This window comes from Macaca fascicularis, chromosome 18 (assembly GCF_037993035.2).
Source record: "Macaca fascicularis isolate 582-1 chromosome 18, T2T-MFA8v1.1".
NCBI classification, from domain to species: Eukaryota; Metazoa; Chordata; class Mammalia; order Primates; family Cercopithecidae; genus Macaca; species Macaca fascicularis.
In genome coordinates this window covers 65,217,559-65,241,096 of record NC_088392.1, presented here as the reverse complement: position 1 = coordinate 65,241,096, position 23,538 = coordinate 65,217,559, and the positions used below count along the sequence as shown (strand labels likewise).

General features: G+C 41.1%; 1 pseudogene; it reads right to left on the bottom strand.

Annotated features, from left to right (window-relative positions):
- Positions 1 to 4,129: 4,129 nt before the first annotated feature.
- On the bottom strand, positions 4,130 to 23,086 carry LOC102146125 (eukaryotic initiation factor 4A-III-like; annotated as a pseudogene).
- Between the last annotated feature and the right edge of the window lie 452 nt (positions 23,087 to 23,538).

The following is a 23,538-nucleotide window of genomic DNA, read 5'->3' as shown; positions in this document are numbered from 1 at the left end:
GAGTGTCCCTAATGTAGGTTTCATTTCTTCTGGTTGTTTGGTTGATGTCAGGGCTTCATGAGGATGTGAACCATTGATAAAAAAGTTTTAGCTCTGTCTCTCCCAGACAAGTTGGCATTTAAAGACTGATTAGTTGTGCACCCAACAGGAATGGGGGGAAAAGCCTGATAAGTGGGTGGGAACATAGGTATCCTCCTCACTGCTTTTCTACCGTGTAGTGGAGAGCCTGCCATTGCTGCAGTGTTGAGGAGTGTCACAGTCCTGCCTGGCATTGAGTAATAAGTGGCCGGGCAAGAGCCCCAGCAGCTGAGTAAAACTGGTGCCCCTATGATGAGTTGGGATACAAGTAAAGAATGTATGGAAGGATTTCCATCACCTTCGCACCAGAAACCAACCCCCCCCGCCCAGAAGCATCTTCGAATGAGCAAAACAATCTCATATCCTAGGTGGGTTCCAGTCACCCAGTCATTCTGGTGACAGTGTGATCTGTTCTGTTGCTGGTGGCTCCACAGCTCTGGAATGTGTGGGGATGGGCTGCTGCTGTTCCATGCTGCCATTGCCACCAGGACCCAACATCTCTTCCTGAAGTCCACGATGCAGGATTTTCACTCCACCACTTGTGAACAGCCCACACCCAGTGCCCTCCCGCGCCCACCGTCTTAGTTCCTTCTCCAGGGCAGTGCACTTCTGCTGCCACAGTACCTCCTGCCGGGGAGAATTACAAACTTCTCCAAGAGGCTTCTATTCTTTCTCCACCTTCTTTAAGGGAAGGGGTAAGGGGTGAGCACTTTAGTGGTTAAGGCCCTAAATTATCAGTTGTTTCTCAAAATATTCCTTAATTGAGAAGAAGGAAGAGAGCCTCAAGTTGAAAGTGTATTTCCATTGGAAAGGTTTTAATTTTCATCTCTCCTGAGGTGTCTGGGAAGCAAGGAGGACCAAAGTTTTCCATGCAGAAGCCAAGGACAAGGATCTAGCTTTTTGCTTTACTGTGTGTGTGTGCGCGCGCATACGGGGCTGGGAAGAGGGAGGGAACATTCAGTCAATCTCATCTGTCTTTGATGTCATATGACCCACTGGCCCCCTCCACCCCCCCCGGTTTGTTTTTCTTTACTCTTTTAATTTTGACTTGCAGAAGTCAAAATTAAGTAGTAGAAGTAGAAGAAATTCCTATGCACTTTTAAGTGTAGATTTATCAATTATCTGCATTTTTTCCTATTTGCTTTATATCGTTCCTCTTCTCTCTTTCACTCTCCGTATGAAAATGAAATTTCTAAACTATTGAGAGTAAGTTAGAGACACCATGTCCCTTTACCCCAGAACACTTGAGATGGACATTGGCTTACTTAGGAACAAAACAATGATCAAAGTGAGGAAATTGAACATTGATACGATGTTATTGTCTAATCCACTATTGGTATTCAAGTTTCATCCGTTGTTCCGGTCAGTAAGGTATCTCAAAATTCTAGCTATTTTTTTCTTGGTCTAAGATCTAATGCAGCATCACATGAAAATTCTAGCTATTTTTTTCTTGGTCTAAGATCTAATGCAGCATCACATGTTGCATATAATTGTTGTGTGTCTTAGGTTGCCTTTAATCAGGAAAAAGTCCCTATCCTTTCTTTGTCTTCCTTTGCCTTGATATTTTTTGAAGGTGACAGGCAAGTTAGTTCGTAGAATGTTCTTCAGTATGGTTTTGTCTGATTATATCCACGTTATGCATTTTTGGCAGAAGTACCAGATAAGTAATATGCTTTTCTACGCATCATATCAGGCTGTCTCATTTCAAATAATGAGCCCGATAATTTGGTAGATGATGTCTCATTAGTAGTGATGACTTTGATAACTTGGGTAAGGTTTTCCCACTCTAAATCTATGTTTTTTCCCCTTTATATATATTATAAATTGTTAGTTTTCTTTATAGAGTTGGGGTCTTGCTTGCTTTCTTGCCCAGGCTAGACTGCAGTGGCCTGATTATAACTCACTGCAGCCTTGAACTTCTGAACTCAAATGATCCTCAAACCTCAGCCTTCCAAGTAGCTGGAATGACAGGTGTGAGTCACAGCACCCGACTCTTCCCTTTATAATTAATTAGACATTTGTGGTAGATATTTTGAGACCTTATACATGTGCTATTTTTCTTTAAACTATGACCACTATTTTTTGCATCATTGATGCTTTTATAACTCCATCATTCCTTCTGTATTTATTAGTTGGCCTTCTACTATTTAAAAGAAGAGCCTTTTCTCTCTCATCAGTATGACATTTTTAGAGTTTAATCTTATTTAAAGGGTTTTCATCCATTATTATCATTATTGATTTTGATGCTCAAATTGTCCCAGATTTGGCCAGGGCGAGTCCCTTCGAGTTGGTCTCTGTGTTCTTTTGACACGTCCTCATCATTGACCACCTCCTTACTTTCTGGCACAAGAAAATATTCCAGGCACATCTTTTACTTTCTCTGCCTGAGTCCCGGTATCAGATTTTCTTCGAGGAGCCCTCGTTCCTTTTAGTGGAGAATGCTGTTCAGAATCAAGATCTGGGCTCCAATCTTGTGTTTGAGTTTAGCCATGAAATCAATCTATTTCTGGTCAACGTGAATGTTTGAATTCTTTCTCTTCTTAAAGGAGTCCAACTATGGTCCTGGCCTTTCAGGAGTTATACATAAATCTTCTGGAGGCCTGTTGGTCATGGGGTTTCTCTGACCTTCTGCTGCCCCCAATTCATTCCCTCTTCTCTAGGAAAGACAGCCATCCCGGGGCATCAGCACAAAGTCTATAAAGTCCCCAAGGCTTCCCGCTGGTGTGGGCTTCAAAGGCTGCAGGATATCCCAGTGGCAGAGTAAAGGAAGAATTAATGCAAACAAAACCTCAAGCCATATGATAGAATCTCAAACTGTTGGGCAAAAATGGACTCAGAGAAGCTGCTAGAGAAGGTGTTATTAGGATAGTTTCTCTCCCTGTTTTGAAGTCACAGTCTTGAATTGAAAAGCACACTCTATTGTGCAAAATACCTAATATTTCTTAAGGATTGACTAGGTCCCAGACTGTGAGCTATGCACGTGACACAAAGGATCTCATTTAATCCATGTAGTGACATTCCACGGGGGATCTCCTGTATCCCCAGGGAGGCCCAGAGAAATGAAGTCGAAAATGATGGAATTGGGATATGTATCCCAGTAGACTGACTCCTGAAACTGTTATACTGCTGGACTCACAGTCCCATGCAGAGGGCATGATGAGGAAAAGGTGGGCACCAATCTTTCCAGCACTGAGAGGGAGATGAAATGAAATCACTTCTGGTAGGATCCTATTAGAAGACAGAAAACCATTGTGTGTGAAATGTATGATGAAGCCCTAGAAAGATGTTTCTCTGAGTCAGTCATTAGTAAATAAGGGATCCAGGGTTTGTGAGCAAGAGCGTCCAGATTTTAATTGTTATTAACCATTTTTGATGCTATAGTAAAAATATATCCCCATCTTGGGAAAACTGAAAACTATGAGGAAGTGCAGAGGAAAAGAGATGTTCTGTAATTCCACTGCACTGAGATAATTATTAATACTTTAACTTGCTTCCTATGTGTTTTTTGCATAGTTGAGATCATAGCATATAAAATTATCTGTGTTGATTTTTTTCACTAAATTTTATCACATAACCACATCCCCAGGTTGTTGAAAGCTCTTCATAAACATCATTTTAATAGCTGCATAATATTTCATTTCATGCATGTAATGTTATTTCTTTATTCCTTTAATATTGGGTATTTATGTTGTTGCCACTTCCTCATTATTAAAACAAAAGAAAAACAACGAAAAACCATTGTGGTGGATATGTATGTACTTTCTGTATTTTGGTTTATTTTCTTAAAATTGAGTCTTAGAAACAATCTCCCTGCATTGAAGTATAGATATTCTATTTTTGTTATTTAAAAATAATTTAGTAATTTGAATAATTCTAATTACTATATTTTTATGGGAAAAGTTTTAAATGTTTAGTGAAAAAGGCTTAAAGCGATGCATTATTTACATATGGATAAGAAGACATGGCAGGATCCCCAGAGCTTTTCCTGGGGTGTTTGGGGGAGAGCTATGTAAAGATAGTCCACATAAACCCCACTAAATAAAAACTGCTCCTAAATATTTCCAAACAGGAGCCCAAAATAGATGAACAGTCTCCAACTCATCTTTAGAGTAGTGGGACTGCTTCTTCGGATCAGATCAGTGGTGTTCATAGACATTGCTTCTATCTGAGTGGAATAGTACTGTTCAATGTCTCTCGGGATGCGGATGTCGGTCATTCTTGACAAAGTTAATGGCCGCACCCTTCCAGCCATATCGACCTGATCTCCCAATTCTGTGCGAGTACAATTCTGTTTTTGGGCAGGTCATAGTTAATGATGAGAGACACCTGAGGGACATCTGACCTCCCGGCCCAGACATCTGTAGAAATGAGCCCTGTGCTGGCGCTGGATGGGAACTCCTTCATGACAGACTGTGGCCCTTTCTGAGGTGTGTCTCTGTGCATTGAGGACATGGTGAGAGCGACGTCTTTCATTTTCTCCACCAGTCAGTCAGTTTTCCTTTTGGTATTACAGAAGATGACCACCTGAATGACAGTTAGCATTTTGTAGAGATCACACAGGATGTTGAGTTTCCACTCTTCTCTTTCCACTACCACAAAAAGCTGTTTGATGCCTTCCAGAGTCAATCCACCAAGATGCGGACTGGGTCCAGCATGTACTTGCTGGTCATCTCTAGGATTTCGCGAGGCAGTGTGGCACTGATGAGAACTACTTGTGTGGCTGGAGGCAAGTACCTGAACATGTCATAAATCTGATCTTTGAAACTTAAGTTTACTTGTTTATTATAAAGGATATTGCAAAGGATACAGATGAAGAGATACGTAGGGCAAGGTAGTGGGGAAGGTGCTGGGAGCTTCCAAGCCCTTCTGACTGGGCCACTCTCCAGGAACCTCCATGTGTTAAGCTCTCAGGAAGCTCCCTAATTATTTTCAATAAGTAATACAAACATGTATAAAACACAAATTCAAAAGATACATAAGGTTATACAGTGAAACCAAGCCTTCCCACTCTACCTTCCAGCCACCAAGAGTCCAGCTTCAGTTTCTTGCTTTTCCTTTCAGAGAAATCCTTTGCATTACAAGCACACGTATCTGGCAGATCATTCTGTGTCACAACATAAAGACATGCTTTATTATTTATTATTTTTATGTCACCCCGGCTGGATGGAGTGCAGTAACTATTCAAAGGCATGATCATAGTACACTACAGCCCCCAACTCCTGGGTGCAAGTGATGCTCCTGACTCAGCCTCCTGAGTAGCTGGGACCAGCATTTTTCTTTTTAATGGCTGTGTACTGTTTGAATGTACATCTCCTATGGATGGACACTTAGTTCTTCCTAATTTTTTCCTGCAATAAACAATGCCGTACTCAGTCATGCTATGTGAATCTTACTTCCACAGGATAAGATCTTAGGAGTGGAATTGATGAGTTAAAAGATACAAACATCTAACATTTTGATATATATTACAAAATTTATCCCCATAGAGATTATATCAGTTTATATTTCTATCAGTGATATGAGAAGAGAGAGCCTGTTTTTTCATATTCCCATCTACAAAGTATATTATCAAATGTATTGAAGTTTGCCAGTTTAGAAGGCTAAAGTGTTATTTCATTATAATTTTAATTACTGTTATTTTGAGTGAAGCTGAGCATTTTTTTGGAAGTCACTAATTATTTCCTTTCCTGAGCAGACTGTGTTCTTTTGCATTGTTTATTTTTTTCCTTATTAATTTGTAGGACATTCTTTACATAGTGAAGAAATTTTAGCTCTTTGGTTGTGATATCATCTGCAAGTGTGTGTTTTTGGCCTAGATTATCTTTTCAATTGTTTATGTTATTTGTTTGTTGATTTGTATGTTTTTGCCATTCAGAAATATTTTATATGTATAGTTCCATCTTTCACAATTTCTATTTTCAGGGTTCTGAGTTTTGTCACATACACAGAACGTCTTTTCTCACTTGGAGGGTTTAAATATATTTTTCTACTTTCCTTTGGTATTTTTATGGGTTTATATTTTACACTTAGATTTTTGCTCAATCTAAAATTTGTTTTTGTGTAAAGCGTGAGATAGGGATACAACTGAATATTTTTTTCACATAGCTAACCTGTATTATTTATTGTGTAAACTACCTTTCGCCTGTTATTTTGAAATGCCAACATTAACATATATTAAATTAGGCCTGGTGGCTTGCGCCTGTAATCCCAGCACTTTGGGAGGCTGAGGCAGGCAGATCACTTGAGGTCAGGAGTTTGAGACCAGCCTGGTCAACATGGTGAAACTCCGTCTCTACTAAAAATACAAAAATTAGCCAGGTGTGGTGGCACATGTCTGTAATTGCAGCTACTTGAGAGGCTGAGGCACAAAAATTGCTTGAACCTGGGAGGCAGAGGTTACAGTGAGCTGAGACTGTGCCACTGCACCCTAGCCTAGGTGACAGAGTGAAACTCCATCTTAAAAAACAAAACAAACAAACAAAAAACCCATATATTAAATTTATATTGTGTATTTGGGTCTATTTCTCAATTTTTCTGTTTTGTTCTATTGGTATTTTTTTTATGAATGGTGGTGTACTTTAAAATTATTCTAGCTTTATAACAGATGTCAATACCCAGCATTGCTCTTTTTCATTATTACTCTTTTTCTTGCTTTTATTTTCAGATAAATTCTTTACATTTTCCTGAACAGTCTTGACCACTTTTTTTTCCCCCCATAGGAACATTAGAATGGCTTTGCCTGTGTTTTTTTCTTAATTATATGTGATTTCACTAGAGTTTTTTTTTTTTTTTTTTTTTTTTTTTTTGAGACAGTCTCATCTGTCACCCAGGCTGGAGTGCAGTGGTGCCATCTCGGCTCATTGCAACCTCCACCTCCCAGGTTCAAGCAATTCTCCTGCCTCAGCCTCCCAAGGAGCAGAGATTACGGGTGCCCACCACCATGCCTGGCTAATTTTTTTGGTATTTTTAGTAGAGATGGGGTTTCACTATATTGGCCAGGCTGGTTTCGAACTCCTGACTTCAAGTGATTCGCCTGCCTCAGCCTCACAGAATGCTGGGATTACAGGTGTGAGCCACCATGCTGGGCTCACTAGAGTTGTGTTAAATTCTCTGATTAATTTGGGGAGAGATGACATCTTTATAATTTGATTTTCCTTGTTTCAGAGAATGGTTGTCTTTCCATTTATTTACTTACTATTTGCCCCTTAGTAGCATTTAAAAATTTACTTCATGTGGATTTTTCATACTTCTGGCTAAGTTCATTCCTAGATATATTATCCCCCTCAGCTTTTTTTTTTTTTTTTTTTGCTATTTCAAATCAAGTCTTTTTCTTCCATTTTACAATACAACCGGTAGTTGCCTGAACAGTAAATATGTGGTGGCTATTAATTTTATGTAACAATTTTGTTTCTGATCACACTTATGCTCGTTCTTAGTTTCAGCAATAGCTTTGCATTATTAAAACAGTTGACTTGGATTTTCTTGAGAGAGTATTACATTATTTTAAATGATGCTAATTTTACCTCTTTTCTTTCTCTCTCTCTCTTTTTTTTTTTTTTTTTTTTTTTTTTTTGAGATAGGGTCTTATTGCGTCACCCAGGCTGGAGTGCAGTGGCATGATCTCTGCTCACTGCAGCCTCTGCCTCCCAGGCTCAAGTGTTCCTCCCACCTCAGCCTCTTGAGTAGCTGGAACTACAGGGGTGCACCATCTTGCCTGGCTAATTTTTTCGTAGTTTTTATAGAGACGGGGTTTTGCCATGTTGCCCATGGTGGTCTCCAGCTCCTGAGCTCAAGTGATCTGCCCAACTTAGCCTCCCAAAGTGCTGGGATTACACGTGTGAGCCACCGTGCCCAGCCTCTTTTCTTTTTTTTATGCCTCATTTCTTTTTCTTGTTTTGTTATATTGGCTGATATCCCCATTATAATGTTATATAGTAGTTGATAAAGTGGGCATCTTTGTTTTGTTTCTCATCTTTTGAGAATATGTATAGTTTTTTCTCAGTAAGCATGATGGGAGATTGAGACAGATGTATTTTATCATGCTAAGGAAGTTTACTCATCTTTTCCTATTTTGTTAAGATAAAAAAATTAAAAGTAGATATTGAAATTTTCAAAAGCCTTTTTTTTTTTTTTTTTTTTTTGAGATGGAGTCTCACTCTGTTGCCCAGGCTGCAGTATAGTGGTGTGATCTCAGCTCACTGCAACCTCTGCCTCCTGGGTTCAAGCGATTCTCCTGCCTCAACTACCTGAGTAGCTGGGATTACAGGCACCCACCACCATGTCCAACTAATCTTTTGTATTTTTAGTAGAGATGGGGTTTCACCATGTTGGCCAGGCTTGTCTTGAACTCCTGATCTTGTGATCCTCCTACCTCAGCCTCCCAAAGTGCTGTGATTACAGGAGTGAGCCACCGCACCCAGCCTGAAATGCCTTTACAACATTTATGGAGACAATTGTATGGATTTTTGCTCTTGATCCATTAATATCAATGGGTTTCTTAGTATGTTTTGAATAATCCCAATTGTATGGATATTTCAAAGACTCTAATCCTTATTGTGACTGCCTCGTAGTATAGATTGTACGTGTTTGCTACCCCATCATAGTTGTATCAGAACACCTAGCAAATGTAGCATGGGGATGGTAATCAGTGGTCTTCTGCAGTAAAAAGTTATTATTGAAGAGATGAAGAAGATAAAAAATTAAAAAACCAGAAAGGGCTGAGAGGTGGGCAGATCTTCAATCTTAGTCCATTTCTGTGGGAAAACCATCTGTGTAAAAGCACCTTGCATCTTTGCATGATTCAGTTATAGCAACAGGAAAGTACAAAACCCACCCACGTGGAACCACTGTGCCTTCTAGCTTATGAAACACTCTTTCTGGGTACCTATGGGAAGAATCAGGTATGTTATTCAGGAAGGCTGAGAAGCAAAATTCAACTAACATGGACACAAAAGGAAATGAATTGGCTCATATAACTTGGAAATCTAAGAGGGTGGATCTGACTTTGGGTAGAGCTGCATCTATGAGTTCAAACACTATTATCAAGATTGTTCTTTGTTTTTTGGCTGTTGGCTACCTTTGTTAACTTCATGCTTAGAAAGTCATTCTTCACATCCCAACAAAATGGCCATCAGCAGTGCCAGACTTATGCTTACCTCATTCTTCATTCTTCTTGAACTAAGAAGAGACCTTATATCTTTTCCCTCCTACTATCAAAATATTTTTTTTCTCGTTTGAGTCAGAGTAGAGCCAGACTGGTCTCGAACTCCTAAGCTCAAGCAACCCGCCCACCTCGGCCTCTCAAAGTGCTGGGATTACAGGCGTGAGCCACTGCACCTGGCCTAAAATAATTCCTAAAAAAAAAAACAAACTATGGCTCTGCTATGCCACAGGTCCACCTGCTTTTTAATTGCTTTGCTCAGGAAATGGAGACATCCTGATTTTGACTTTTCTGCCTGGGTCATGTGTTTGCCTCTGCAGTGAGAAAGCAAAGTAGACAACAAGCAGTGGATGAGGTGATAGAACCAGGAAATTCAAGGAGCTTCCTGGCATTAGATCACATCTTCACCATGGATCTTGATAGAAATAAATATTTCCTCTACAAGTTATGCAAAGAGACACCATGATACTTTTTTTTTTTTTTTTTTGAGACAGAGTCTCACTCTGCACCCAGGCTAGAGTGCAGTGGTGAGATCTCAGCTCACTGCAACCTTCACCTCCTGGGTTCAAGCGATTCTCCTGCCTCAGCCTCCTGAGTAACTGGGATTACAGGCACGCCCCAACATGCCTGGCTAATTTTTGTATTTTTAGTAGGGACCAGGTTTGGCCATGTTGGCCAGATTGGTCTCGAATTCCTGACCTCAAGTGATCGGCCCGCCTTGGCCTCCCAAAGTGTTGAAATTACAGATGTGAGCCACCGCACCCAGCCAACACTATGATACTTTGAATTTAGCTGAACAGGCTCAAAAATTTAGATATTCTTATCGTTTCTCAGCCAAATCATGGGAGGCGAGCATACTGCCTATAGACTCTATTGAATATTATTTGAAAGCCCATTAAATTAAATACACAAACCCTTGGCAACATGGGATTGCCATGAATTTGACTTTTATCTCTAATGTGTCAGGAAATAGTTGATGATGTTTCCTCAAAAATGACAAAGAAAATAAATTGAAATTAATTCTTTTTAGTTGATTAACTTCATGGCAATATGCATATACTTCAGAGGTTCAGGATTTAGGGAAAATAAGCATCCAGTGAAGAAAAATTGAATAGAAAGACTTGGAAGAGGAGAACTCACAAATACAAGTGAGAGATGTTTTGACAGTAATGGGATATCAAGAGCTGAATTGGCCCTGAAATTGTGTTCATTAAGTGTTGTGTGTTTCTTTGAGGTTTATTAAGACCCTGGAGAGGAAACAAACACATTTCAACACAGAGAAATAAAAATGCTCATTTAGGACTATAACATGTCTCCCTTGAGTTTTTTTAAATGTTATTTTTGACACACTTTTTTGGCATTTTGACACGCCGTTGTTACAGATCCAGTCACAGCACAGTACTTCCATTAGACAAAAACAACAGCATTTTTATTTCTCTAAGAGAAAAAAAGTTTGAAGTGAGATTTGAACTGGCTTTCAAGAACTCTTCAGTGCAGCGAAAGAGCTGAGAAGATAAGACTGAGATGACATTTGTGTGAAGAAAGGCGGGTAGGCCCCTAGCTCCTTCTCTAGGAACCCAGTCACTGTCAGCTGAGTTACTGTGCGGGACAAAATCCCAATAGCAGCACAGCCTTGACCTTGTCCTCAGGTGCTTTGGAAAGAAAACCTCACACAGGTACTGTGCATATGTCGGAAGATGGAGGGAATTTGGCTTTTTGCCAGGCAAGTACTTTGAGTGTAGCATCTCAGGGTTGTTGTCTGGGCAACTGTAATCCAAAGTCTCTGATAAGAGCCAGGAATAGGGATGTGCCCCTGTAGTCCCAGCTACTCAGGAGGCTGAGGCAGGAGGATCGATTGAGCCCAGGAGGTTGAGGCTGCCGTGAACTGTGATCGTGACACTACACTCCAGCCTGGGTGACAGAACAAAACCCTGCCAAAAACAAACAACCAAACCAAACAAACAAACATCCCTGATAAGACCTAGGTCAGATTTTGAGGAAATTTGGAAAGCAGAGAAGCCATTTCTTCAGTGTTTCAGGGATATCCAATCTCTGAAATCAACTCTCACACTGCTCCTTAATTTCTTCTCTTCTTTTCCTTCTCCTTTCCCTTAATTTCTGCTCACCTGTAGGTGAAATAGAGTATGAGACACTGAAAGTGACTAAGAGATCCACAATACATGTCAGTCCTGGTGAGGAATCCCTGAGGCCCTTGAGCCCACTTCTACCTCTCACAGTTATACCTGGAAAATGTCTCTGACTTTCATGAGCCTCCATTTCCCAATTTATAAAACGGGGATAAAGATATCTACCTGGTGGGGTTATTGTGAGGTTTTTTGCACCTGAAACAATGTTTAGAATGAAGTAGTTGTTCAGTTGATGTTAGTTTCTCCTTTCTTTTTCCTTTACTTAGGAGACATGAGACAGAAGTATATGAAAAAGTAATTAGCCTTCATAGAATATTTGCATATACAACAATTTTTGATCTAGACCCTGTTTACCAAGGCAAACTGTGGCTTTGGAAGGTAAATGAATGATTTTCTACAGTGACACATACTCCAGTCTACTCATTAGTAGCAGAGCAAGCAATCCTTTAGAAATATATGTAAGCAGGCTGGGCATGGTGGCTCACGCCTGTTAACCCAGCGCTTTGGGAGGCCAAGGTGGGTGGATCACTTGAGGCCAGAAGTTGGAGACCAGCCGGTCAACATGGTGAAACCCTGTCTCTACTAAAAAAAAAAAAAAAAAAAAGAAAAAAAAGAAAAAAAAAATTAGCTAGGTGTGGTGGCAGGTACCTGTAATCCCAGCTACTTGGGAGGCTGAGCAGGAGAATCTCTTGAACCCGGGAGGTGGAGGTTGCAGTGAGTCAAGATTGTGCCATTGCACTGCAGCCTGGGTGACAAGAGTGAAACTCCATCTCAAAAAAAAAAAAAAAAAAAAGAAAGAAAAAAGAAAAAGAAGAAATGTATGTGTGCTGGCTAAAGAAAAAAAAATACATGTAAAAATAAATAGATAGGATTAAATAAACAAGAATGGACTAGTGTAGCAAGCTCCTGCAGTCAGATGATCTGGGCTCAAATCCTGGCGTGGCTTCACACTCTTGGGTGAGCTGTTTAACCTTCTGAGCCTCATTCTTCTCATCTGTCAATGGGGATGACCATGGGGGCTGATAAGAGGAGGAATAACTGGAGCAATGACTATAAGCCAAGTAGACAGGGCCTGGCACATGGCATGGACACTTAGTGTTAGCCATTACTAACAATACAGAATGCAATTATCAGTCAAGTTGGCTGTTTCATGTTTGTAAGGGAACAAGGATAAGGCAAAAGATCCTAACACAATTCAGGGTATTTTTCCACGTAAGTCCTGACTGTTCCACAAGGTGTTAGGGCATTTTGGAGGTTGCCATTCGAAAGGGATTTAACCAATGGCTGACATCCCTGCTTGCTCCCCGCACCTCACCGCCACACTGTAGATCAGTGCCAGCTCTGTGCATGAAGCATTACTCATACTGTCTCTTTACACAGCAGTTAACCTTACTTGTCACTGCTTCCAGTGGGAGATCAAGAGCATTGAAATTACGGAGGTGGCACCATAAATCATGGTCACTTCTTGACATGGCCAGACAAAGCAGCTGGAAGGAGCCTTGCTGCAATGTCAGCTCAATGTTGAAATGTAAAGTTTTAACATATTAATTTTCTCTCTCTTTTTATTGTCATCCTGTTTTTTCCTTGCACCCTCATGACTCAAAGGAGAGCACGGGAGATTGAACTAGCAGCTTGGTGGGTTAATCACCATGCATGGTTTTTCTTTCTTTTTTTTCCCCCCTCCAAAGGGGAACATGGTGATTTAAGAATGAAATAATTGAGCAAATCTAACTTGATGTAGTGAAAGAGCTGTTTTCACCTGTGAAACGTCAAGTTTCAGCATCTCATATTTTAAACACAAAAGCTCTTAGAATGTAAGTTCCGTGAAGGATGTATCCAAGGTCTTGCGCCCTGCCTAGGACATGCAGGCACTTATCAGATATTTGTGAAATTCATGGATGACTGCTCTGGCTTTCCGTCTCTCTCATTGCTTTAGTTTCTCCTATTCTTTTACCAAGACTTCCTCACCTGACCCCTCAAGTGCCCCCCAGGTATCAATGGTATCAATTAGGGAAACACCTCTGGGAGAATTGTTAATATGGTTTGGCTCTGTGTCCCCGCCCAAATCTCATCTTGAATCATAATACCCATGAGTCAAAGTAGGGACCTGTAATCACTACATGTCTAGGGAGGCAGGTAATTGGATCATGGCATCGGTTTCCCCTATGCTGTTCTCATAGTAGTGAGTGAGTTCTCAAGAGATCCGATGGTTTTATAAGTGTTTAGAAGTTCATCCTTTGCACTTCTCTCTCCTACTGCCTTGTGAAGAACGTGACTGATTCCCCTTCTGCCATGATTGTTAAGTTTCCTGAGGCTTCCCCAGTCATGCAAAACTGTAAGTCAATTAAACCTCTTTCCTTCATAAGCTACCCAGTCTCAGGAAAGTTCTTTATAGCAGGGCGAAAATGGACTAATGTAGTTGACTTTCTGGATTCAGTTCTTTTCCTACCCTACTTGGCTGCCATGACCTAGGACTTTAACTATAAACTTGTTCTTTCTGAGGGCTTAGGATTCTGAACTGTCTCTATTTAGTAGCCTGTTTTCTTGTTTCCTCATGTTAGGCAATTGGATTTTATGAAAGCTATGCATCTTTTCCCAGATTAATTCACATACAAATGAGGCACATGTAGTTTGGTCCATGATGTTTTTTGACCTTTTGGGGACACATTCATGAATCTAAGTCAAAGACCATGCCTTTTGTAATTGCCTGTTTAATTATCCGTAGCTGCCACCAAGCTCTTCTCTCCTTGAGGGCGGGGAATAGGTTTTCCTCAACTTCTATTCATTTCTCAACCCACTACAATTAGGCTTTCATCTCAAAACTACTCTTCAGAAGTGGGTAGAAGTGCTCTCCAGGCTGCCAACTGCCCGAGCCATCCCCGATTCCTATCGTTGGTCATTATTGCTCACTCTTGTCTTCTCTCCTTTTCTTGGCTCTCACAACACCATTCTGCCCTTGTTCTGCTAGCTCTCGGATGCTTCCTTCTACCTTTCTTCCCCGGTTTCTCTTTGTCTTCTCTACGCCTGAATGCTCATCTTCCTAAGGGCTCTATTCGCACTCCCCCTTTCCTCACATTCTACATCCCCTTTCTGAGGAAGCGCATCTCAGTTCTTGGTTTCCATCACTATGTGTCTACTGCCAATACCCAGGGCATGTCCCAGCCCAGACCTCACTCCTGAATACCCCCTCATCTCCCTCTACATTCACGTGTGGGCTGGCTCCCCTGGCTTGTGTTTGGGACCTTATGCCCAACATGTCCATTGGGAGAGAGCACATGTTCTTCACTCCTGATATTTTCTTCCACAGGGAGTCATGTGCATTAGTAAAACACTTTCATCCTCTTTGTACTCCTTCTCCACTTTGGAGAGGAGAAAACTCCCTGATTGGTGAGCTGCTCTTGGAGAACATGTTGTCTTGGTTCCTCTTGGCCTTCAGGAGGCTTAGTGGGAAAGTCCTTGCACCTACCATGGGAGGTAAAGGGCACCCATGGTGGGGAGGACCAGCAGCAGTCTAATTCGGGATTCAGCCTGCGTGAATCCACTGGCCTACAGGTATACACTGTGTTCTATAATATCAACCTTACTTTAAATAATGGGGATGTTTTAATTTCCTATTTGCTTTACTGTTTTATTTCTTTAGTGGTTCAGAAGTCAGGGCTTAGAAAAAGCACATTACTTGGCTGGGTATGGGGTAGGAGAAGGGGTGGAGAGGACTTTCAAGTGCTCATATTACCCTAAACTGAACTAATTATGTTCTCATGCTTTTTCTCTGGAATCTGCCTCTCTTCTGGTTTCTCTTATTTTTCTCAATACCAGACCTCTTTTTTCTTCCAGTGATATTTCTAGAACTTAGCTACCTGCCAGAAAATTTTTCTGAAAATGGCCTTAATTTGTGTTAATGGAAAAACAGGGAGATTTCACTCCCCATTCTGTCTCAGGAATACAAAGGGACACACAGATTCTGTTTAATGCTTATGAAGGGAAGAAAAGAAAGACTTCTTGGTCATGGCTGTCACCTGGAATTAACTGAGCCAAATTTCTCTAGCTACGATGAAACAGTCCAAAAGAGGTAGAAAATAGAGATCCTGCTCTCATGAAGTTTAGCATTTAAGGAGGAGGATTGTGTCAACAAGAGATACCTGAGATCACAAATAATGCTAAAATACTGAGATACACAGGAGAGCTACGATAACTATTTCAAATTCAATGAGAGGCCGGGCTTGCTGACTCACATCTGTAATCCCAGCACTTTGGGAGGCTGAGGCAGGCAGATCACCTGAGCTCAGAAGTTTGAGGCCATCCTGGCCAACATGATGAAACCCCATCTCTGCTAAAAATATAAAAATTAGCCCAGCATGGTGGCAGGTCCCTATAATCCTGGCTACTTGGGAGGTTGAGGCAGGAGAATCACTTGAACCCAGGAGACGGAGGTTGCAGTGAGCCGAGATTGCACCACTGCACTCCAGCCTGGGGGACAGAGTGAGACTCCATCTCAAAAAAAAAAAAAAAAAAAAAAAAAAAAAAAAAAAGAGTGCTGAAGTGATTGGATGGGATTGGCTCCTAGCACGTAGAACTACTGTTATTATCATTTATGGAGAAGATGCGTGTATTGTTGGAATAGGTCAAGAGACCTGACTCACTTTTGCCTTTTACATCCAGATAAATTGTTTTGTACTCTAAGACCTCTTAATTTAAACTCTGTCCTGCTTCTGTGCAGTTTGAGATGCCGTGGTTGGCTTATTGTATAAATATGGGCTTGGTTTCTATTCTGTTTTATTCTTTCCTAAACTTTATATACATCCTGACATAATTCTTGCAGGTGTAAATTCAGCCTGTAAGCAACAGGAAATATCACATTCTACGTTTTCTTTAAACTAATGTAAATCTGTTGCAGAGCCCCTATCCACAGGGCTGTCTAGAAATTCAATGTTGGTCATTGCTGAGGCTCCCTGTGGAATTCTACCCCTGAATGGTGCAAAGCATTTGGGCATTAGAGGCTGAGCATCAGGGATGACCATCTGGTCATCGACCACCAGCCTGTTCCTGTGACCATAAAAATTTTTAGTGTCCCCACCTTCAGATTGGGAGGCTCTGCTACTTGTGTGCCATGTCTTTGGGCCCAGGAATCCCGAAGGAGGCCGAGGCATCATTGTACTTAGGTCTGTCCTCTCTAGGTGTCTCCCAGAGCAACACCTTCAAGGTCTTATGACCTCCCTAGGCACTCCCTGAAATGGGTGTAGATATGAGCTTCCCACAGGACTTACATGCCTCTCTCTTCATTTCCCAAAATATGTTTCTCTGTGTTATGGGCTGAACTTTGGGGTCCTCCAAATTCATATGTTGAAGTACTACAGCACCTTAGAATGTGACTGTTTTTGCAGATAGGGCCTTTAAAGAGGTAATTACGTAAACATGAGGTCATCCATGTGGGCCGTAATCCAGTAAGCTCGGTGTGTTTGTAAGAAGGGGAGATTAGAACACAGAGAGAGACACCAGACAATGCAGCCCAGGGAGATGAGCATGGAACACGCAGCAAGAGTGCGGCCACCTGGCAAGCCAAGGAGACAGCCTTCAGAAGAAACCAACCCTGCCGACACCTTGACCTCAGACTTCCAGCTTCTAAAACTGTGAGAAAATAAATCCATGTTGTTTAAGCCGCCCAGTCTGTGGCACTTAGTTATAGCAGTCTTAGAAAATTGATATATTCTGTATCTTAAAAAAAAAAAACCCAACAACTCAGGTTTTTACAAAAAAGTAGCTTTAAGTAGCTTATATTTTCTCAAATTTCTGTGGCAAGAACAGTAAGAACCTTGCTATGTGGAGGGGGATGGTGCAGTGGAGGAGGAGAAGACTATTCCTTAAGAACCCAGGCAAATTGGTGTCTCAGTAAATTGTCCTTCCATAGACTGGTTTCTGTTTGTCCACTGTTCCTGCCTGGTTTTCTTTTTGTGACAGAACAGATCTCCTTGCCTTATCGACCTACCTACATACTTATCTACCTCCACCCCATCCTCTTGAAGCACCTATTTGCCTGGTGCAAAATTCCAGATATGTAACTCTCCTTTAACTGATTCATATTGACAGGATTGGAAGATTTGAGGTCAATGACACACTAGAGCCAAAAAGGACTTCTGACCACACTTGTGTCCCAGGAGGTGAGGGGGGTTTTAAAAGACTTGTCCTGAACATGACTAGTCAAAGATTGTTTCGTAGAAACATCCTCAATATTTATTGAGGCTCTGGCCGATCTGTGAACCAAGTGAGCCAACTGATTGTTGAGCCCAGTTTCCACATTCATATTAAAAGTCAATTGGAAAAGACAGGATTTCCGAGCAGCTTTATTTCCCTTCCTTTCTACCACCCCGTGATTTTGGTAACTTTATTACTCTGATTGGAAAAAATTGTTGTCTAATGATATTAAAATGTGCAGCTACTGATAAACTGTGACCAGTTCTTGGCTTTTTGCAAGAGCTGGGAATATTAGATGTCATTAAATATTTTATCTGCCTTCCTTCATGCTTTGACTTTAATGCTGTGTTCAAAGATCATTACTCAGTAATGCTGGCAAGGCTCCCCTCCTTTGAAGACATTCTTTATAAGAGCATGTAATATTCATTATTACTCTGAGTTGCCTGCTTTTTTCCATATGTCCCCTCCCCTCAAAAAAAGGTTTCACTGAGGGTGAATTATTCTAGGTAGGACTTAAGTACTATAGGAAGCTAAGAGCAAAACAATCTAGACTTTGCACATTGGCAGGGTGTATTTTAGAGCAAAACGTGTTTTTAGGGCACTGCAGGTCCTCATTCATGTGAAGGCTTCTTCAGTCTTGGGGCTGATGCTCTAAGGTTATACACAACTTTCAAAGAATGGGTTTTTAGGGTGGCTAGACCTTTATCTATATGATGGGAGAGTTAGCAAGCATGCTACAGAAAGGGGACCAAAACGCGTATAATAAAACCATAAGACACAAGGAGTAAGAAGGAGAAACGTTTGCAGCTCTATGAGTCACTGGATAGTGTCTCCAATTTTTCCTCCCTAGTGATTATTTTTAACAATGAAAACCATCCATGTCTTACTTGGGAGGGCTTAGGCGTTCCCTTGGTAAAGGTTAGGAAGATGAACAAAATGAATTCAGATGCTGTTGAGTTCCTTCCTTAGGAGGCACCACCAGAGAGATGACTCTCAGGTCTTGACATCCAACCAGGCTGCTCTTCAACAGTTTGCTTTCAGTCTCACAACGATGGTCTTTCTGTCGTCTCTTTGGCCATTAGGCAGCTTAAAGGAACACTCCAGGATCACTTCTTGTACCTGGATGGGGCCCCATGCTCTGACTGTCTGCATTCTGATCTTACCTCTGGTTTTTACTAACTTTCTATTCTCATTTGCCTTTGCCCTGATTCCTTCAACTACTTTATTCTTTTGTGATGTATATACTTTTGTAAGTTGCCTGAAATCCTATGTGGATTGAAGTGAGGGTAAATATAGACAAAGGAGGAAAATGAATTATGGAGTTTCCCTTGCACCTGACAGTTCTGTGTAATAGGATATTGGGAGTTTAGGTACGATGAGGCATGTCTCTTTCCGAAGTATTTTGTGTTTTGTTCTTATAGGCACTTGTAGGTATTTTTGGACTTTAAATTGGAACACATATTCTGAGATAGGGTCGTCTACCACAATAGCAACAAGATAGAATATTTGGAACAGGTCTGCTAAATAGAGGATGAATGGCCATATTATGAATAGATTAAATATTACATAAAGAGCAAAGGAGAATTCAGGGAAGTAAGAGAAACAATATACATATCTACAACTAAAAAGGGTTGAAATTTTATTTTACAAGCTACAGATAAAGTAATTCTAAAATTCATAACACTAAATTGCTACCCATATATTTTTTTAACCAAGGCTGAAACATGTCTTTTGGATTGGAGGAAGTTATTTATTTTTAAAAAAAATCATAATTTGTCCGGGTGAGGTGGCTCATGCCTGTTATCCCAGCACTTTGGGAGGCTGAAGCAGGTGGATCACCTGAGGTCAGGAGTTTGAGACCAGCCTGGTCAACATGACAAAACCCAGTCTCTACTAAGAGTACAAAAATTAGCTGGGTGTGGTGGTACGTGGCTGTAGTCCCAGCTGCTTGGGAGGCTGAGGTAAGAGAATTAATTGAACCTGGGAGGCAGAGGTTGCAGTGAGCCAAGATGATACCACTGCACTCCAGTCTAGGAGACAGAGTGAGTCTCCATCTCAAAGCAAACAAAAAACAAAACAAAACAAAAAAGCCCAAAACAATAATAATTTACTATTTTTCCATGCCAATCGATAGTACATTTTGAGATGTATTATATATCTATTCCTCAAACCATCGGGTCTGAAATCTGAAATTCTTAAGATCATGGCTATTCTCTGTTCAAGAACAAATTGAGGCAGGATAAATGCAACAACCCTGGATGTGATCAGTTGGATTTGACTCATGCCAGGACAGAGAGGCTGGTTTTGGCTTGCTGTTGGTGACTGGGCATTTCAGCTCTAATTTTGATTTTCATGAAGCACAAGTTATATTTCTCTTGGTTTTTGTTTTTTGACACAGATTAGAGGCAAAGGAATGCTTTTTACCACCTTACCATGCACACAGGAGACAGTGTAGTTCGATCTGCATTCCAGTGCACTGTCTCAGCCTTCTCCTGAGGGTTCTGGAGTTAATGAACTAAGTCAAAATCTCTGAGCAAAATGATTTATGTCTCTGGGGATAGAGGATGCCATGTGGGATCTGCCCAGATAGCAAACAATGATCATGTATCCCAACAGCAGAAGGGTTTGCTCAGGCTCTGAGAGAGAGCAGGTTTTGTGAAAACCTTAATGCTGAAATGTAAAAGGCTTTGCGTGCACTCTGTAGAAATGTAGCTCTCCATCCTAAGTAACATTTTAGGCAGCATATTGGCAATACAAAACATTTGAATAAAATCACTGATGGTATTAGTCACCATCCACCCCTTTCCCTGAGTCTTTAGGGATGTGCGTGCATGAAGTGCAAGCTAAAATAACCTTAATCTAATCACCTCTGGAGATTGAGAGGCGTGTGCTCATATAAATGTCAAGTTGGGACATAATTTAGCTGATCTCTGGGGTTTATCGCTATTGCCAGACTTCCTCTTTATTTGATCTGGTGAAGCAAATTAAATGTGTCTCTTTAGTTCTAAATCAGGTAAGGAAAGGAGACTAGAATTTGTGAGTTTCTTATTTGGATACAATAATCATGCAGCCAGTCCTGATTTATGGAGGCAGCAAGGTCCACTGTGTGTGCAGGAGCAGCAGAAAGGAACCAAGGGCCAATTATCTTGGCCTACCTGTTATCTACTAGTTGGAGGTTGTCTCCTTGACAACACTAGTAGATGTACTAAAGGCTGTGGAGCAGAGGTTAATTGCAAAACAAAAATAAAGCTGTACTTAAATATTAGAGGAGAAAATTCTCTTTGTGTACACCTGGCTCTGGTCATTATTCTCAGCCCTGTGAGAGCCAGACCTCCAGGTAGTGCATTTGAGATGCGTAGATAAGGAGAGCTCATCCAGAGACACCCTGACCTCCAGTAAAGACAATGGCTCTTTGCCACAGTTGAGGAATATCGGGGCTCGATCTTGATGGAATATGTAGGGCATTGTTTTCAGTTGGGGTGATTTTGCTCCCAGAGGACATTTGGCAATGTCTGCAGATATTTTTGGTTGTCACATTGGGGGGATGGTATCTAGTGAGTAGAGACCAGGGATGATGCTAAAAACCCTGCAACGCACAGGACAATTGCGCCACAACAAAGATTTACTTAGCCTAATAGATCAATAGTGCAAAGGCTGAGAAACTTAGGTCTGGTGGAACATTTATATATATTTAAACATATAGCATTTACTAAACTAAATGGATAAAAAAGAGATCTGTCTCATTTTTCTAAACAAATGCAAGTCATATGATAACTGGGTTATTAACATTCTAGATGCACCACAGAGACAAATGTTCAGCTGTGCAGTCTTTTCACTAGATCACTAAACAGCAAAGCAAAAATGTTATCTTAAAACTGCAGAACATACACATCCTTCTAATGGCATGAAAGAAATTAAAAAAAGCATACAGAGGTCCTTTTCCCAATATGAAATAGACATATCCAAAATTTCAATCTGCAGCACTCTTAATCCTATGCCCCCGAGACTACATTTTAGGTATAGTTACAAATATCTGTTCCAATCATGCCAATATTCATAAGAACATATTTCAACTTCATCTATATGTAGACCCAGAAGGGAACATTTTTAGTGTGATGCGATACTGCATAAAGCAGTTGATGCCTTGGAGGTGGATCACTCCATAAAATAGTGCTGTAAATATTTTATTCAGCACACCAAGTTTCAGTTGACAGGTCCCTACACTCCTTTGCCTCTGCTGAGGCACACACATTTCTTCTCCAGCCCCTGCCGCTGTGGCAACTACTTGCTGCATAAACAATCTCTATGTAGCATGGCAAAGACTTAAAATAACACCAACGCCTTCTAGTCATACTTATAGAGAAATGAGTCCCCTTCATATGTAATCAACTTGTATAACTGACTTCCAGAATAGAATAACTGTTTTGTTTTTCATTTATTTTGATCCCGCATTTTGGTTTCAAGAAGAGTTATTTCTATTTAGCAATGACTGCTCTGTGGTATAAACTAGATATGAATGTATGTGACTGTTCACTTTATTCTTTGATCAGTGTTGATACTTTTTAGCTATTTATTTTTTGATCCTAGCACTTGCTAGCTTAGTTTAGTTTTAAAGGCTAAGCTGGTGTGAAGTCAGCCTGGAAATCTCTGGGATGACCAGTGTTGCTTGGCATCTCACGTGGAGAGCAGCTTAACTGCATTTGCCTTTATCCTCGTGATGTGCAACAGAGCTCCCATTCCCATGAGACCTAGGGCCAATTAAGCAACTCAAACAGGGAGGCACCACAGCATAGTGATTAGATGTACTGCTTTTAGAATTGTGACTCCAACACATGGCTAATTGTGTGGATATTGAGAAAGTTACTTAGTCTATCTGAGCCTGAGTCTCTTCATAATAGAATGAGAGATCATAATACTGCATGGGTGGTCATGGGGATTAGTAAGGGCTCCATAAATGGTAGCTTTGAGATAATGAGAGATGCTATGATGTCATTCATTGGGGACCTCTCTTCTCTCACCTTCCAAGAGAGCTGGGTTCCAAGTCTTTCATAGCCTGGTCATCCCTTCCCTATATCCATTGAAGAAGTGGTCAACGTAGTCTTGTTCCACTAATCTATGTGATCTGCAAATTCTTGTGGCTGCTTTTTGCAAGAAAGCAGAAATCCCAGGCCCTTCCTGCTACCAAAGTGCTGGTGTTTCTTCATACCTCAGTTACCCCAAGACCTGAATACTCTCTTGGTGAGCTTAAATCATCACTTTCTTCTGCCAGCCTTTTGGGTTGCAAGGTTTCACCTCTGCTTACTCTGCTCACACCAGGGCCGTCCCAGGGCCTGGCCATCTTTCTCATCATGGTCACGTGGTAGGCCTTGTTTCTGGCATTATCAAGAATCTGGTGACCTTGAAAGATCTGCCGGACACCAGATTCTCCCTTGCATTTCACTCTGCACTTCGAAGGCCAGTTCTCTCTCCAATCCTTCATTCTTTTGTGGGTAAATGGTGTGGGTTGGCCCATGTTTGGATGCGATTGATAATTGGAAGCAGCTTCTCTTGTTTTCCCTTCTTTTTTCTTTTTAGAGACAGGGTTTCAGTCAAGCGATCCTCCCGCCTCAGCCTCCCAAGTAGCTGGCATGTGCTGCTGTGTGTACACGGGTGTGTGTGACGCAGGTGTGTGCCACTGTGTCTGGCTAATTTAAAAAAAATTTTTATAGTGACAGGGTCTCACTATGTTGCCCAGGCTGGTCTTGAACTCCTGGGCTCAACTCCTGGGTTCTTCTGCCTTGGTCTCACAAAGCTCTGAGATTACAAGCATGAGCCATGGTGCCCAGCAAAGAAAGCTGCTCCTCTAGTAGAAAGTTTTGGCTACCATATTACCAGTGCTGTTCTGTTAGGTCTCAGGCTCTTTCTCCTTGGTGATTGGAAAGATAGTGTGTGTCCTGTTTCCTTCATAACAAGAAGACATATCCC